General features: G+C 37.8%; 1 protein-coding gene and 1 long non-coding RNA gene across 14 annotated transcripts in view; both read right to left on the reverse strand.

Moving 5' to 3' along the window:
* KCNC2 (potassium voltage-gated channel subfamily C member 2) overlaps nucleotides 1-15946 on the reverse strand; it is a 102894-nt gene that overhangs the window by 46687 nt on the left and 40261 nt on the right. The window lies entirely within an intron of this gene.
* LOC121068407 lies at nucleotides 15160-15916 on the reverse strand. The gene is made up of 2 exons (XR_005818859.1): nucleotides 15780-15916; nucleotides 15160-15711 (listed from the first exon to the last, which is right to left on the reverse strand). It is a non-coding gene; the product is annotated as an uncharacterized LOC121068407 (long non-coding RNA).

Consider the following 15946-nt stretch of genomic DNA (forward strand, 5'->3'; position numbering starts at 1 on the left):
AACAATTGGCCTGGAGTTGGTTTTGCCACCCTTCTTTGTATCCCCAAACAACCTGAAAAGGTTACCTGGAAGCCTGAAAATGAAAGAGATACATGCAGCTCTCAAAGTGCATACACCACAGATTAGAGCAAAGACTAGCGCTATAAATGTACCGCACTCAGGATGTAATCAGGAACAGGTTTGCTTTATTCATAACAGGAACCACATCACCTCACCATGCAAATATGAATCTATGTCAAAGAGAAAAGTAGTTTCTGCAGCATTAGTTATGCTTAATAAGTCATTTCCCCCTCTTCTTGAGCTCTTTTTAAGAAGCTTAGGAGAGACATCTGTTCATTTTGTTATTTGACTGCTGCTAAGCAGACAATAAGAGCTTGTAGATACTCGTAAATACTGCAGTTGTCAGTTCCTTTAAATACAGCTATGAATTGCTACCAAGTAAATTTGAAAAAGTTCAGAACTGACTATTCAACCACCTAAACATCAAGTTCTTTCTCTCCATAATTACCAGGACTAATTCAAATATAAAGATATGTAAAGCTAGATTGTAACCTAAATGATTTCTAGTCTTTAACTTTTTTTTTTTTTAACATTGCCCTTGGATTTAAAAGGTTTTTTTGTTTGTTTTTGTTGTTTTTTTTATTTCATGAAGTATGTAATATAGAGAAAAACAGTAAGCCTATGTGAAAGTGGCATGCATTCAGAAATGAGCCAATTTATGAATTTTACAGCTTTACAATCCCTTCTATCATAAAGGAAAATGCACATTAACAAGGCAAGTTAGTGAAGCGCATATGGAAATAAAAAAGAAAAACATGTCCAATTTTTAAGAAAGTGCTGATAACATTTGTCAGATTCAGAAGAAGCAAAGTAGAGCCCTGCATAAATTATTTAATGTACCTCCCAAATATATGACATTACAAGATTCCTATCTTCTGCTATTAATTCAACTGTGGTAGTACCAGAACCTTCAATTGCAATTAGAGCAGAACTTTGCAAACACTAAGTGACAATCCTCTGCCCCAGAGAGTTTTGAGCATAATTTGAATTTATGAAATCAGTAATGGCTTAATTGGTTCACATTTTTTTGAGGATGAATATAACTATCTGTTTGATGAAAGCAAGAATGAAATTTTTGAGTAAGATTATTGCAAATTCTATTTGATTACTTCATTATAAAATATAGCAGTGTGTATAGTTATTTCCAATTGTATCAACTTGGATAGCCAATGAGCCTTAATTAGTTGCAATTTTGACAGAGTATGATCTTCAGGGACTGTAGAGTCATTTTACATTACAGCAGCTAATCTGTTAAGCCCTGTAGCTGTATGCTTAAAAGGTACATAATATTTATTACTCATGCAGAATTGAAGTAGAGTGCATGGATTATGTAAAAATAAAACATTTACACAGGAACTCACCCTTTCTCTAAGATATATATATTAAAATTATATATATATATATACATATGTAAGTGTATATACATTATAATTCATGTGTTTTAAATATGAATATAAGAATTATATAGAGTGTACATATACGCATACACAAGCATAAGGACAACGTGCCTCAGTTTCAATCAGCTAACACGCTGATTCTCAAAATAAGAATTTGGGTTCTCCATGCTTATTCTGAAAGCACATGCCTACAGTCTGTCTGCACTGTAGCTGGCACTACAGACATTTGCCTTCCTCCCAGCTCCTTAAAGACAGCTTTCTCTGTGGTCAGATAAAGCAAGACTTGGCGCAGTGCTCGAGCACAACAGTTCAGCAACAGGTCCTGTCAACCACTTACTTCCTTTTCATCCTTAGACCTCACCACATAGTATTAGAATAGTGAATCTGGATAAACTACGCTCTCCTTGTGGCTGATTCCCCAGTTTCTCCAGATCTCTGGGTTATTTTATATGGAAATCAAAAAACAAAAAACAAACAACAAAAAAGACATCACATGTAACATTATGCAGGCCCTAATAACCAAATGTAGATGCCTGTGCGATACACACCTAAATCCAGGTTTCCATCACAGACAGTGCAGAGAAATAGGCATTCTTAATAGGCATTGCACCGTAGCCCAAGATGAAGATTTTCTCCTGCCATTGGAGCCCAGATGGATGATGAGACAATGGTCATAGGACAAGTAAACAGTTTGACATAATCAGCTCTACGGAGAAAAAGCTGGGAGAAGTAGGAAGTTTTGCTGGAGACATCCTCTTCTGGGAGTGAAAGGTACACAAAGACAAGAACAAAAAGAAGCAGACATGAGGGAAGAAACCAAAGTGGCCCCAGTGTAAAAGCTCACAGATAGACTCATATGCACAGAAACGCTGGAAAGGGCAAAGCACGATCGAGGTCCAGGGTGGTTTGACTTTATCAGTGGCAGGGGCTGTTCTCTGTCTTCTCAAAGGAAAATGCAATACAAATGCAACCACCAGACAACAGCTAGAAGCAACCAAGGATTATACAAATGATAAAGAAAATGAACACATTAGCATTTCCTTTCATTTTCTAGCAGATGGACCTTCTGGGGCTTGCTGTGTTCCAGACAGGATCAGACAAGCACAACAAGGAGGTAATTCCACAACTCTCCTGCCACCAAGTAATAAAGACAAGAACTATTTTGTCTTTTAGTTCACCCTTGAGACCACTCTATATAGCCGTGACATCTGAGTGATAGGCATTTGTGGTGTTGATATTAACATCAGCTTCCTTACTTTCATGGACTGTGTTGCTAAGAGATGTCTATGTGCAACTTTTACTCTAAGGTTATCACCTTTTCTTCCATCATATGAATTTTCTTCAAGTTCTCACTTGTCTTGGGGCGCATATCAGAAAGTTCAGTGCTGACCCTGAACTTCTCCAAAGCCCATGATGTTACCAGCCTTTGTCTGGAAGCTTTTCTGTTTCATGTAACTTTACAGAAAAAAAAAAAAAAAATATATATATATATATATATATATATATGAATTTCATAAATACAGCAGTTTTAAGAATTAATTTACTGAAGCTTCTTTGTGCATTTAATGTGACCCATGCAGAGAAGATTATGTGCAGATATTGCACATTACAATTCAGAGTGAAATACTCAAAATCAGGAAGTAAGCAAGGTATGGTTTCCACATGCATTTATTCATTTAGTTTACAAATAAGTAACTGAAGACTATATTTTTTTCTCATGTCTTACTGAAGAAGGGAAGTACACATGGGAGCTCAAAGACCCAGTTACTTTCTCGGTGGGTATACTGCATGTCTGTTTCAAAAGAAACAGAAAATATTTGTTAACACATGGAAGTGCTCGTAGCCCTGTCTTTTCCTGACTGTATGTTCTAGCCTGGGGCAAGGGGAGGAAATTCTTTGTCAATTCCTGCAGGATTTTGTCTAGAGGGTGGGAAAAGTCTCACTAAATCAACCAGTCACATCCTGTGCATTTTCTTCATGCTTTTTTTTCCCTGGCCAAAGAATAGTTGGACCTGTGGAAATCTCATCTTGTTAATGCTCTTCTGACTAGGAACATCAACACAGCCTAAGCAGGTGCGCATGGCCTGGGAGTCAAACTATCATTAAAGTATTTTCCCAAATTGGTTGTATATATTTATTGCATCAACTTCCACATTTTCTTCAGGCTGACTAGTATTTGGTTTTGCATTGGCACTTCACTCCAAAACACCTGTTAGTCAAAAGGCCTGAGACTGGATGAGCCTGAAAAGAAGAGCACAGATTCTAATAAATCCTTAGCGATATAATTTCTAGAAAAATATCTCCAACTTTAAAGTGCTTTCTTAGGAACAAAAGCAGCTGAATTGCAAATTATAAAGCCTGGATTCATACATTTTTAACAGGTACTCTCAATTCAGTGGCAATGTGTAGATATTGAGATGCAAGAGATCTGTGTCCTGGAACTTGCACATTCTGTAGGATTATCTGAGGGTGAACTAAACACAGGAATGGCAGACAGCCTCAGAAGCATTAAACTGGTTATTCACACATAACATCTGCAGTTAAATTAAATAAAACCTACAGAAGACAGTGAAAGTCACAGCTTCCATGTTTAGCCCAAGCCTGAGCCTTGGAGCAGAATCCCTGCTAAATATAGCACTATCCTGCCAGTCCTTGTTTTCTTATTAGGAATATTTTCTAGCTAGCAGAAACCCCCAGCCATCATGTGTTTTTGCTTTAAGCTCAGATTTTCACAGGCAACATCTCACTTTGAGTCTAACTTTAGCCAAGGGTTACCTTCCTTATGTTCTAGTCAATCTTAGGTTTGTAACCACAAGAGTTGCAGGCAGCATCTCCCCTCCAGCACTTATTGTCCTTATCAACTGCAGACAATTAACATTTGCTTAAGGGACTTCAAGAGAGCACTCAGTTGTCCCCTTTCTCAGCCAACCGCAGTTCAGCTAAATATCAGCTCTAAGAGAAGTTTCATAAAAGTAAATCCTAATTAAAACTTTATCAGAATTAAAAAATAATTGTTTGATAACAATCGTGTATTAAAGAAGAATTTTCCATCTGATTACAAGTCTTCTGTATATCCAAGCTGTGGCTGAACTTGGACCTGGGAGTTTTTCTGAGCTCATGGGTCCAGAAATTTGTTTTGACTCGCCCTGACACTGTGCTGTGGTCAAGACCCAGGTCCCTCTGGAACAGTTCCCTCTCTCCCCTCCTCCAGAAGTTTTCCCCAGCAAGAAAAGTGAGGCATGCAAAGCTGGGAGTCCTGGGAGGATCTGGCAGATCCCAGATCTCTTCAGGCAAAAACTGTTCAGCCTTCATACAACCTGAGGCAGCCACCCAGCTCCCCAGGAAGAATGATTTAAATATTGCCCACAGCTGTAATTATCACACTCCCAGCATGCTGAAACTTTTTCCTCTGGAGCAGTAATTTCAGCTCTTCCACGTTCCAAATGTACATGTATTTTGAAAGTTTTTTTTGCTCTCATAGCTATCAAGAAAAATAAATAAATAAATAAACCTGCTGAAAGGCTTGCAATAAGAAAGGACACTAAAAGCAAATGGGAAGAAAATTGAGGATTGTGGTAATTTTTTGCAATACCAAACAGCAGAAATGCAATAGCAGTAGTTACCTTAGGAGTATACATGAGCTGTGAAATGTTTGTAATATTATATGTTATGTGAACAAAGGGGTTACTAAGAGGAGAAGAGACAGTTACATGAACAGAAATGCCTGAAGAGGAGGTTAGCAGAGGCTGAGCTGACTAGCAGACAACTAAGCATTGCCTAGTGTGGAGAACAGACAGCTGAGAAACAACTGGAAAAACATATAAATGGGGAATAATAGTGCAGATGACAATGGAAGTGTCTGTATACCACAGAGGCAGGTAGCTGCAGGCAGCTTAGCTTCACTTCAGTGCCACCGAACATCTTCATTTAAGTACTTAGTTAAGGAACAAAGGTTTCTCAATTTTCTGTACAGGCAATGGAAAAGGAGAGGTAACCCTGGTCCAGCCTGCCTATGGTGGAAGAACCTCCCCAGAAGCATTTGCATCTCCCACCAACCCAGAGGTATTAGTATTGACCTTGTGGTTTACAGGCTCCTGGAGACTCTGGGAGATCTGCAAAATCCTTCTGAGAAGGCTGGAGAAGATGGAAATCAAAGCAAAGATAGCAAGCTCAGCAAAGCCAATGACTGACCTTCTAACCTGTGCCCGCAGGTAGGGGCGTGCTGGGGGACGGGATGGATTTGGGTAGAAGAGCCTGAAGTGCCGTAACAACCAAGATCAATTCACAACAAAAGTAGGAAAGGAAATATACTAGGTTTTATATTTTTTCATAGTATAAATGCAGGTAGGGATAATATATCCCCTTGGCTGTTTGAATATAGATCTGGTTGCACACAATACAGCAAAAAGTTGCACACAGTATAGCAAAAAGAAATCTGTAAGTTGAGACAAACAAAAATACTTTTGCCAAGCATCATTCTTAACCATTCTTAACCACAGATGCCTTCAGGAAAGCAATATGCTAGATGAGGAACCAAGAACAGAATTACTTTTCTATGGAGAGAGATGGATATCTCAGGACAGCAATCCATCTTATGCTGTGGTAACTCCTCACTGATTACAGTGAGAGTGCAGACACTAGCTAGATGTAGACATATAATATAATAAATAGATTAGATTAGACAAAAAGAATCATATACTAATTGACTGTTTCTACCTCTAGTTATTCTAAATCTGTACTGTCCCCTCTTTCCCACACATTGTTGGCTGGGATCAGCATTTCGCCAGGCTAAGTACAAATGTTGTTACATGCAGTTATATATAGCAGTGACCTGAATGCAGAATGTCAGACAATTTACAGCACTATAGGAAACATGGTCCCCAACCGCAAGCCATGTAAAGCAAGAAATTAGAAGTTGAAAGTCTACCACAAAAATTTTGTCTTTTCTTAATTATGATTCTAATCTATGCATACATTGCCTGGGAATTATACAAGCATAATAACCTGTGACTAACTAGGGTTAGAAACTGCTCACTGTCCATACATATTTTGTGCATTATGCAGTCACTCAGGGATAGGCTTTAGGAAAACATTGAGTTCTTTCCTCTAGAAAAGTTGTAACACGGGTGACTGGGACAAACACAACTTACTAAAAAAATGCATCTCAAAGAAACAAGGAGCGGGTCTTTCTGTTTATACTATAGAAACATTTGACTACACTAACATCCTCTGGCTGGGCCTGTTCTCAATGGGACAATGGAAAGGTATGTCTCCAGTAGGGGAAGGGATAAAAAACAATTGCTTCACAGCCAGAAATACTGTGTTGAGTCACAGGGCTTCTTAGAGAGCTGTTTATCAATACAGGCAAATCATCTTCTGGGGAAGAGATGATTGTTACCCTTACATTTTCTTCACTAAGTATAAAGTGGAGCTAGAAAGTCCTATCAGAGATTTTGTGAATATCTAGATTGATGAATTGCAGGTAACAAAGGAACACCAGAGCTTTGCAGAAAACGTTCTGACATCCAATCATCACAATTAGAACAAACTACTACTATCACAAAGATTTACAAGAGGTTTATGTATATAATATTCCAATGAACATACCTAGCTCTGCCAAATAAACACATTTAAAATTTCAGGGATTGTTGTTGGAAGCTGTGATGAGGGTAAATGTGAACTACTAACAGGTCTTAAGGACAAAAGTCAGCTTACTTGTTTTGGGGCAAGTAGATTAAAATCAGTAAAGTACTTCAGACTTTCATCTACCTGATTATGAACTCCTGAAAAGACTTCCTATGCTTAATACTGTGTTGGCGTATACATAAAGAGCTAGCTGAAACTGAAATCAATAGGTTTCTGTTGGTGTTTTGCAGGGGGAGATGGTGAAAACCTTATTTTCAATTAAAAAACTAAAATAAATGAATAATAATAATAATTAAACAAAAACAACAACAACAAATCAAGACATACCTGCTCTGGCAGTGAAAAATAACAGAAATAGACCCTAATACCAAGCCTGTTCATTCTTGGCCTATTGGTAAGGCAGAACAAAATCAGGTCCTTTATGGGACCTCATTGGGACCGCCTTATCCAATGTAAGCAGAAGGCTTTCTCAGGCAAGTTCACACTGAAAGGTTTCATGAAGTCCTGTTTGCAAGCTCCAATCATTGACAGATGCATTGTTACCATAAAAAACTGAATATGTATTTCACTTTATTTGCCAAGATGAATCTCTCTTCACCCCAGAGAAGCCAGGGCAGATGGTAATTCCTGCTAGAGGCCAGGTTGCTGGAATTTTAAAAACTAGAACAAATCATGTTTTTCCCATGAAGTTAATAGGAATATGGCCAAATCACTGCGTTCTACTACACAGGCAATTACCTTGTTTACTGAGTTAGGGAGAAGGTGTTGTTCAATCCATTAGGAACAAAAAGGAAGAAAGATAATTTAAAGTCCAGCTGTCTTTCAGGCTCAGTGTGAATCTATTATTATAGTCTGGATGAGTAGCCAAAAGATGTTTTACAAGCCTGACATAAATTGCTAAGAATAATTCTACCCCTATTCTTTAGGAAAAAAAAATAAAAAAAATCCAGGTCCAACAGCTGTTACACAGATATCTGCCTCTTTTAACTTTTATGTTTAAATGGGGGGGGATGGGAACACTTTCTAAGAAGGTTGATAATCTTCTCTTGATGGATTTCTTCTGAATTTCTCTAGAGATCCATCCAAAAATGTGGCTATAGGCAACTGCCTGTGAGTTCAGATTATCTATTCAGCAAACTTTCAGTGCATATTCATAGCAGACGGCGCACATGATGTTTAAAATCTTCCTGTCTGGAGAGTCTTCTACAGTTTGATGCTGCACAGTATAAAATCACTGTGGTTTCACCTACAGTTCAGATTTTTAAAGACAGGGCTTTTGCAAAGCCTTTCAACTTTCATATTTTTCCCCTTAAGTCATTGCTTTCAAAAGAAGGTCAGTATAAGAAACCATATATTCCTAGCTGATAGAAACTGTCATAGTCAGATAAAGACGTTCATCTGCAAATAGTACTATTTTTCTTTAAGGAACTACAGCTTTTCAAATTCGTTTTGAAAAGCCCACTTGAAATTCGTTTGTTTGGATTCTGCCCCAAATTAAATACCCATGATTTTCAAGTCAGTGCTAAACAGGACAGAAATATTTTTAAAGCTAGGGTTTACACAGTTAAAATTCATCAAATGCAATTTTTTAACTCATTTCTCTTTTGTGCACAGTTAGCTTTAAATATGTAAGAAAAACAACAGAGTAAAACATTTAGCCCAGTTAGTAGTAACTTCTTTACATAACCAAAACAAATGTCTACACTGAGCTGGAGAAACAGAGATGATGAAATGTTGTACATTTCTTGAGCTAGAGAGTACACAAACCATCATTTTTAGTCTATCACTTACACTGTACCGACAACACAGTAAACCATACACGTGTAGGAATGCCCTGTGAAGAACTGATATTACTGGCTCAAAATCCTTTATGTGACATTCAAAACCACATCTAATATAAAAAGAAAAAGGTTGGTACAGATCGTCGTGCTTATCAGCAGATTAGTGGCTGGGCTAATTCACTGTACAGATTCCTCACAATGTACAGAATAGGATCATATAACCTAAGACTCATTTAAAATTCATGCCAGGGATGGTAGAGGCTTCCATTTTCATACAAAGGCAGATTATCAAAAGGTATTACCACTTATACAGGTTACTACCTCTTTTTGAATTCAACACCTGGATTTTGCATTCAGAAGGCCTGCATTTTCAAAAGGTTGCCAATTTCTCCTTTTTATTTATTACCTTGCAATCAAGTACTTTGGATGCTTGCAGACATGAAAAAAATATATATATATCAAAAGAGCTTCCTTCTGGATCCTGAATGACTTCTTCCTTTTACCTGCTTCCTATTTTTCACTTGCTATGATAAACCACGTTAGGGATAAAACATTCAAATATTTTTGCCTAATATTAGATAATACTTGCCTAGCTCAATAAAATCTTATGATTTAGAATAAAGTTTATTGTAGTACTTTCAGTGTTTTTTTCTAGATGAACAGTTCTGGCTTTAGATTTTTCTCCTTTTGTATTTGTTCCCTGTGAGGTTAGTCATGGCGAAGACAGTACCTTCTGACTGGCTGACTTTCCACATCATCACCAGGAATATATACAGAATATTTCATTTTCTTTTCACTAAGGCAATAAACCCTTAGAGACACTTTAGCAAGTAATATGCATCTCATTAATTTATTATTCACTTATTTTTAGCTGTTTGTTTCATTTGCACAGACTGGCTCTTAAGTATTTCACCACAGGACAATAAACGCTCTAATTCAGAGTAAATCAAAAACAGTAGTATGCTCAGTCTTAATGGGGGGGATATTTTAAAACATGAGGCTGTTTGGCAGTAGAAAAACACTTCACACACTGATGTGAAATTAAAACTAATTCGAATGTCAAAAACAAACACTTTGTTCAACCAGGATGCCTCCAAAGAATTTCTGTTCTCTGCTCCCCCAGATGACAGGACCTCTGGGGAACTCTAACAGCAATTCCAAAATCAAATAATCAGGATGGGCATAAAGCGACAGGGCAGACCATCCAAAATCCTGTGCAAGTTAGTTAACTCAGGGTTTTTCCCATTTTCTTGTTTGTTCAAGGGGTTTTCTTGCTGCATATACATAGTAGAAATTGAAAATTATCTCAATTGGAATAAACCAACTATCAATTTGGACTTTCTTGTGTGACCCAAAAATGAAATTTATTTCTAGCTCTTCCAAAGTTTTCTGTAAGTTATTACTGTGATACATGAGCTATTCAATAGTGTGTTTTATGCTCTAGATTAAAAATAATTAGTGTGGTAATCAAGTTAATTTAAATAAGGTAAATTTTCATACTGAAATAAATTGCAGCTATTCCCATCTAACACATCCACAGGACTCCACATAATTTGCAGCACTGCATTAGCTTAGGCTTCCCATATACCTTTACTGTGTCATTTTACAGACACGGAAACAAAGACATGTAAAAAGATTAAACAGCTTCCTAAAGTTTCTGCCAGGGCTGGAAATAAAGACCATGTCTGACTTATTTCTTTGCTGTAATTATGAGCCATTTCCTTTTTCCTCTAAAATACTTTTTCATAAATATTGTCTACAGAAGTCCTGCCTTATCTGTCATTCCCTGCTAACATTCCAGTTTGCCACTAGCTTTAGAACTCCTCTGTTTTGGGAGACAGGGAAGAAAAAAGACTGAACTATGCAATCAAAAAAAATCAGCCTTAAAGTGCAGTAGTTTCATCAAAACATGACAATTCAGCAGTAAAGGAATTGGAAGTAAATTGGTTCAGTATGCAGGGGAAAAGAACAGTTCACAAACATAAATAAAAGTATTTTAGTATAGCTTCTATTCACAGATTTGACATTACTGTATATCTTTACTAACTAGTCAGCAATGCTAATGCTGGAGGCAGTTAGTACACATCAAATCTATCAGATATCACCTACCACTTATGCCTAAAAGCTACTCAGACACCATAAATTTGTTTAGACTATTTAATCTGATCATAAAAAACCTTTATATTAATAGTTCTTTACCTTTACATTAATAGTTTTGTTTGTTTGTTTTTTTACCATCTCCTATTCTCCTAGGAGGGTTTAAATCCATATGTGTCTGTAACACCCCAGAGTCATTTTGTTGCACTGGAGCTCCATGACACATGGAGCTAAGATTCAACACACACAGTACAGCCCTATATGTATAAAGAATTACTTATTTTTTTTCTGTATGGAAATCTAATACATTTAATATATCCAAATATTGGCAGACAGTACTGTTCACGTGTAATCTTTCTTTCAACTCCAGCAGCACATAAAGATGCTAACCACAGACCAAAACACTGGTGAATTATGTACCATACAGGCATTTGAGAACAGAGTCTTGTTTAGATAGGAAAGAGATATTTAATAGACAAGGTCATGGTCAAAAAAGAAATGGATTGTTAAGGCAAAGAAGCAGCAATAGAGCAAAATGCTTGTATTTCTATTTAGCTCAAAAGCTCAATAGCAATAAACACTATTTAAGAACTTGATTCATACTTTTATCATCAAATCTCTTAATTGCTAAATGAAAATAGTCTGAAAACATGAAACTGATTGAGCAACTGCATACACTGTACTGCACAAGCAGAAGAGGGGAGGTGAAGTTGCATGCAGTATTTGAACTTTTCCATGTCCTGACTTCTAAAGTATGTAAGTCTCATGACTTTCTTCTGCAGTCTCACACAGCAGTAAGCCTGAGCATCCCCAGAGGCTTTGCATGGCCCTTTGAAGCATTACAGACCTTCTTTGTGCATGGTGCTATTAATAGTTATCTCAGAACAATCTCAGAAATCTCAGCGCATCTCCAGCACAGAGAATTAAAAATAAGTTATCTACTGCTATGCACAGACTTTTTTAGAACAACTTGTTGAGCTCCAGTGAATTTAATTATACCGATCAAGATGATAATAGGAGTTCACCCTTTCACTAACCTGAGTGATAATAATAAGGAATATCAAGAGCTGACAGGCAGGTTTGCTGTCAGACATCCTTTCCAGCTTAGCACCCAGACTGCAAAAGTTCTCTTTGAAAAACATCTATGAAAATATTTTTGCAAGAGGAGCATAAAGCTGAAGCAGAGGGCAGATTTATTAGGAAACCGTTCCTCCTAGTTGATATTTTAGTTATATGGTATTTTGTAGTAATTGTTTAGCCTTTTTTCCTGCTGCTGTCGACAAAATAAATAAATAAATAAATAAATAAATAAATAAAAGTTTGCCACGAGAAAAAACATAATTTCCTTATTTTACCTATATTATTTGCCACATACACCAGAAAAATTCACGGTCAAAAGCTTAGTTAGACTGTCTGTATAGATTCAGAAGTCAGGGTGGAAAGACCCTTCTCTCTTCACTGGATTTGAGTTCAGCCTACATGGCTTCTATCACAGGTTTTCAAACATAATGTCAAGTATCATTTGGCTGCTCAGGTAGCTTTTACAATCTTCTTTAAAAATGTTTTCATACCACTAGCTATGCGCTTTCCACGGGTGGGAACCCTGACCTTAAAGGACACTGAATATAGCATTTGTTACTTTTCCTATCTAAAAATAATACTCCCTTTTCTCTCTCAGAATTAAGTACAAATTATCTCCACCAACTGTCCATTAAGTAAAATATAAATCATCACATTATTTTCAATATGCTATGAAGAGCTGAAGAAAAGGGATTTGAATAAAATGTCTCAGCTTTTATTACATTGCCATTTTCTCAAAGTTGCAATAAGGTTCATTTCCTCAAAGCAGTTTTTCATTTTTCCCCTTACTTATTTTATCTCAGCCATGAGTGCAAGATTAAACATTTCTTAGAATCAGACCAAATGTGACATTACAGAAAGATTTAACAAATCCTATGAATCAGTTTGCAGGTGAAAATTAAGAAGGAAAAGAATAAATACAGAACACGTGAAATCGTCACAAAAGAAGAAGCTGTTCTGCTGTGAGTGTTGTAAATATATATATATTCTTGCCCTCTTTTAAATACTGGAAGAGTAGCAGAAATATCATTTCTTTCTAACTATGAATGTGACAAAATCACTTGGAGTGAAGGTACTTGCACATTTGGCACAAAAGGACAGATAACTGCATGAGCAGTTCACAAGTTGTTCACACGTCTATTTCAGCTGTTTCTTCCACCTTTTTGTCCTAAATCCCTTGCAAAAAGCAAGTGAAAAGGGGATAGAATGGGACAGAAAGTCTATGGATACTTTATGAAGATCTTATACAGTCTGAATCATCGTGCTTGTAGATGGTTTTCCATGAAGCAGACAAAGTGCCAGCCAAGAAAAAAAAAAAAAAAACAGTTGTTTTTTTTTATGCCCCCCCCCCCCCCCCCCCCTCTTTTCTGCCAATGTAAGAGGACTACAGCCACTGGAAATATGCAAAATGGAAATATGCAGAAGAGGGAATGGCTTGAGTGGGGGCACCATAAGGACAAGCATGCTCAGTGCACTCCTGTCCTCCAACTTCCAAACTCCTTAATGCAGAACATGGTAACTGAGACCAAAGGCAAGCTGTAATAAAAACAAAAAAAATATATATTTTGTTCCAGTGAGTTGAGCGGTTGATGAAGTAAAGCTAAAAAACACTTCAAAAACTAAGATTACTGTTTCCTGGACCTGTCATTTGGGATATCTGGCTACAAACTGTTCATTTAAAGTTTTTCTACAGCTACATAAAATTGCAGAGAGAATTATTTTTTTTCCTAAAGTATGGTGTGGCACAATAGCTAATAAACATCAGAAAATCACATGAAATCTCTTACTAGCTAATTTATTACTCCAGGGGAAAAATTCATACACAACAAATACTTTTGTATGGATGGTTATTTTCTATTTAAACTTTGGCTAAATGCACTCATTACATTGTAAATGGTCTGTGACCAAGAGCAGTCTGCATCATATTGTGTCGCTGACATCATGGAGAAGTGAACCCCCGGAGCACACGGGGCTCAGTCCCCGGTCGTCTCCTGCCCTGTTCGGGCAGGGCACTGCAGCAGGGTCAGGCAGGCACCATCGTGCTGCATGGCTCTGACGTGCAGCACGCAAGGACTGGTGGAGCTGCAGCCTCCACGAACCAACAAACAAGCACCCTCTGCATCATGTTTCAGAAGTCACCATGCAGCTCAGTCGCCCACCTCTTCCTGCCTCCTGATTTTTCTTTGTTCTCTGTGCCACTGCCCCTTGCCATCCTGCCCACCGGTGCAGGAGATCCCAGCCATAGAATCCACAACCTCACAGCAGCCGAGAAACACAGTTCTGAGGAGGAAGGTCCACCTTAAAGGCCAGCTTAACTACCTTCAAAAAGTTTTCGGTTTTTATTGCATGTTTTGTGGTTGCTTGTAGTATTACCTTCATTTAGAAGTAAATATTTATACAAGTATATATATTACCTCTAACAGAATCACAGAAGTGTTCTCATCTCTTTTGATTAAAAAAGTAGGATTTTTAATTATTTTCAATCAGTCTATCAAGAACTCTGACTGAAAATTTTGAGCATTACAACAACATAAGGCCTGTGAACAAAAAATCCCTTGTGATGTAGGAGCTGTCGCAGCTAGAGATCACTAAAATACTAGCGTATACTGGCCAACGTGGAATATTACTCTGCTGGACTAAAACTAGTGCTGTCTTACCTATAACATAAAAACAAGGAGATAAACTTGCAAAAGAAGTACCTGAACAGCAAGGAGGTTGTAGGGCAATTTGCTATTAACACTAGTTTTTAAATATATTCAGCTAGAACTTTCTCAAACATCATCTCGAACTAACTGGACCAAAATACAGTCTTCAGAAAGGCTTTTCCAAAGTATTCTATATTGTAGAGATGAAAACTCTTCTATTGTCCCATTTCAGATTAGTAATTATTCTTTCCCTTTATTCTGCCTACAGTAGTCTTCCACTACTTCTTTCCAAGCCTGTCAGCTGTTTTAGTTTTAGAGCTGTTTTCTCAGGAAGGCAATAGCTAAGTAGCCTAACCTTTCTCCCAGACACAGCACTGCAGTTCACCGTGTGCATGATACAAAAGCTACCCCAGTCAGTGGCAATACTGAAATAAATTTACATCATTAGCTTAGTTCTTTACTGCTGAATATTTATTTGTGATTGCAGTTACCAGAAACAGGGACTGCACATCACCCAGTGAAGGCACAGTGACCAGTCCAAAGCCAACCACCCTAACAACTCAGCAGGAAGGCGCCGAGTCCAGCAGCAGATCCCCCCTTCAGCCCCAACCCCACAGCTCTTCCCAGTGGTCCATGTGCTCAGCAAACCCCCTTGCTTCTTGGTCAGACGGTGCCCATCTCTGACAGATGACAATTTACATAACGATGACAAATGTGAGTGAGCAGCTGTCAGCAGCGCTCGTCGTGTGTGCATCGTGCGGTATTGGCAGCCTGGCGTTTCCCTTCTGGAGGGGAAAGAGTGTTTTCAAATCACCGACATCAACACCTAAAATCACTCTCCGTGGCATAAAAATAGCAAGGGGAAGCAATAATCACCACAAAGTACTGACTGGAGAGGTAGCAAAAAGATATCCTTGACTATTTTGGAAGATACCAGAGTGACTCGGTGGTACCAGTCTTTCCCAAGCTGCTTGTTCGTTGTCCTCTCCTACAGCTTACCAGTCCCTGAGGAAAATAAATGTGTAAGTACATTTCATTTCAAAGCAAAGCTTTTCATCTCAGTGCTAACATACCTTCCTAAAGCATTTTGAAAGACCCAAATGACAAATGGATAAATAATTCTTTCTTCATCTTTTGGTCATCATAACCTCCATCCTGGTGATAACCCACCGGTAGCTGTAGCAACATCTTTGACGTCTACAGTAAAGGGGAATCTCTCTTTGACCTTAGCAGAGGAGGC

This window comes from Cygnus olor, chromosome 1 (assembly GCF_009769625.2).
Source record: "Cygnus olor isolate bCygOlo1 chromosome 1, bCygOlo1.pri.v2, whole genome shotgun sequence".
Classification (NCBI taxonomy): domain Eukaryota; kingdom Metazoa; phylum Chordata; class Aves; order Anseriformes; family Anatidae; genus Cygnus; species Cygnus olor.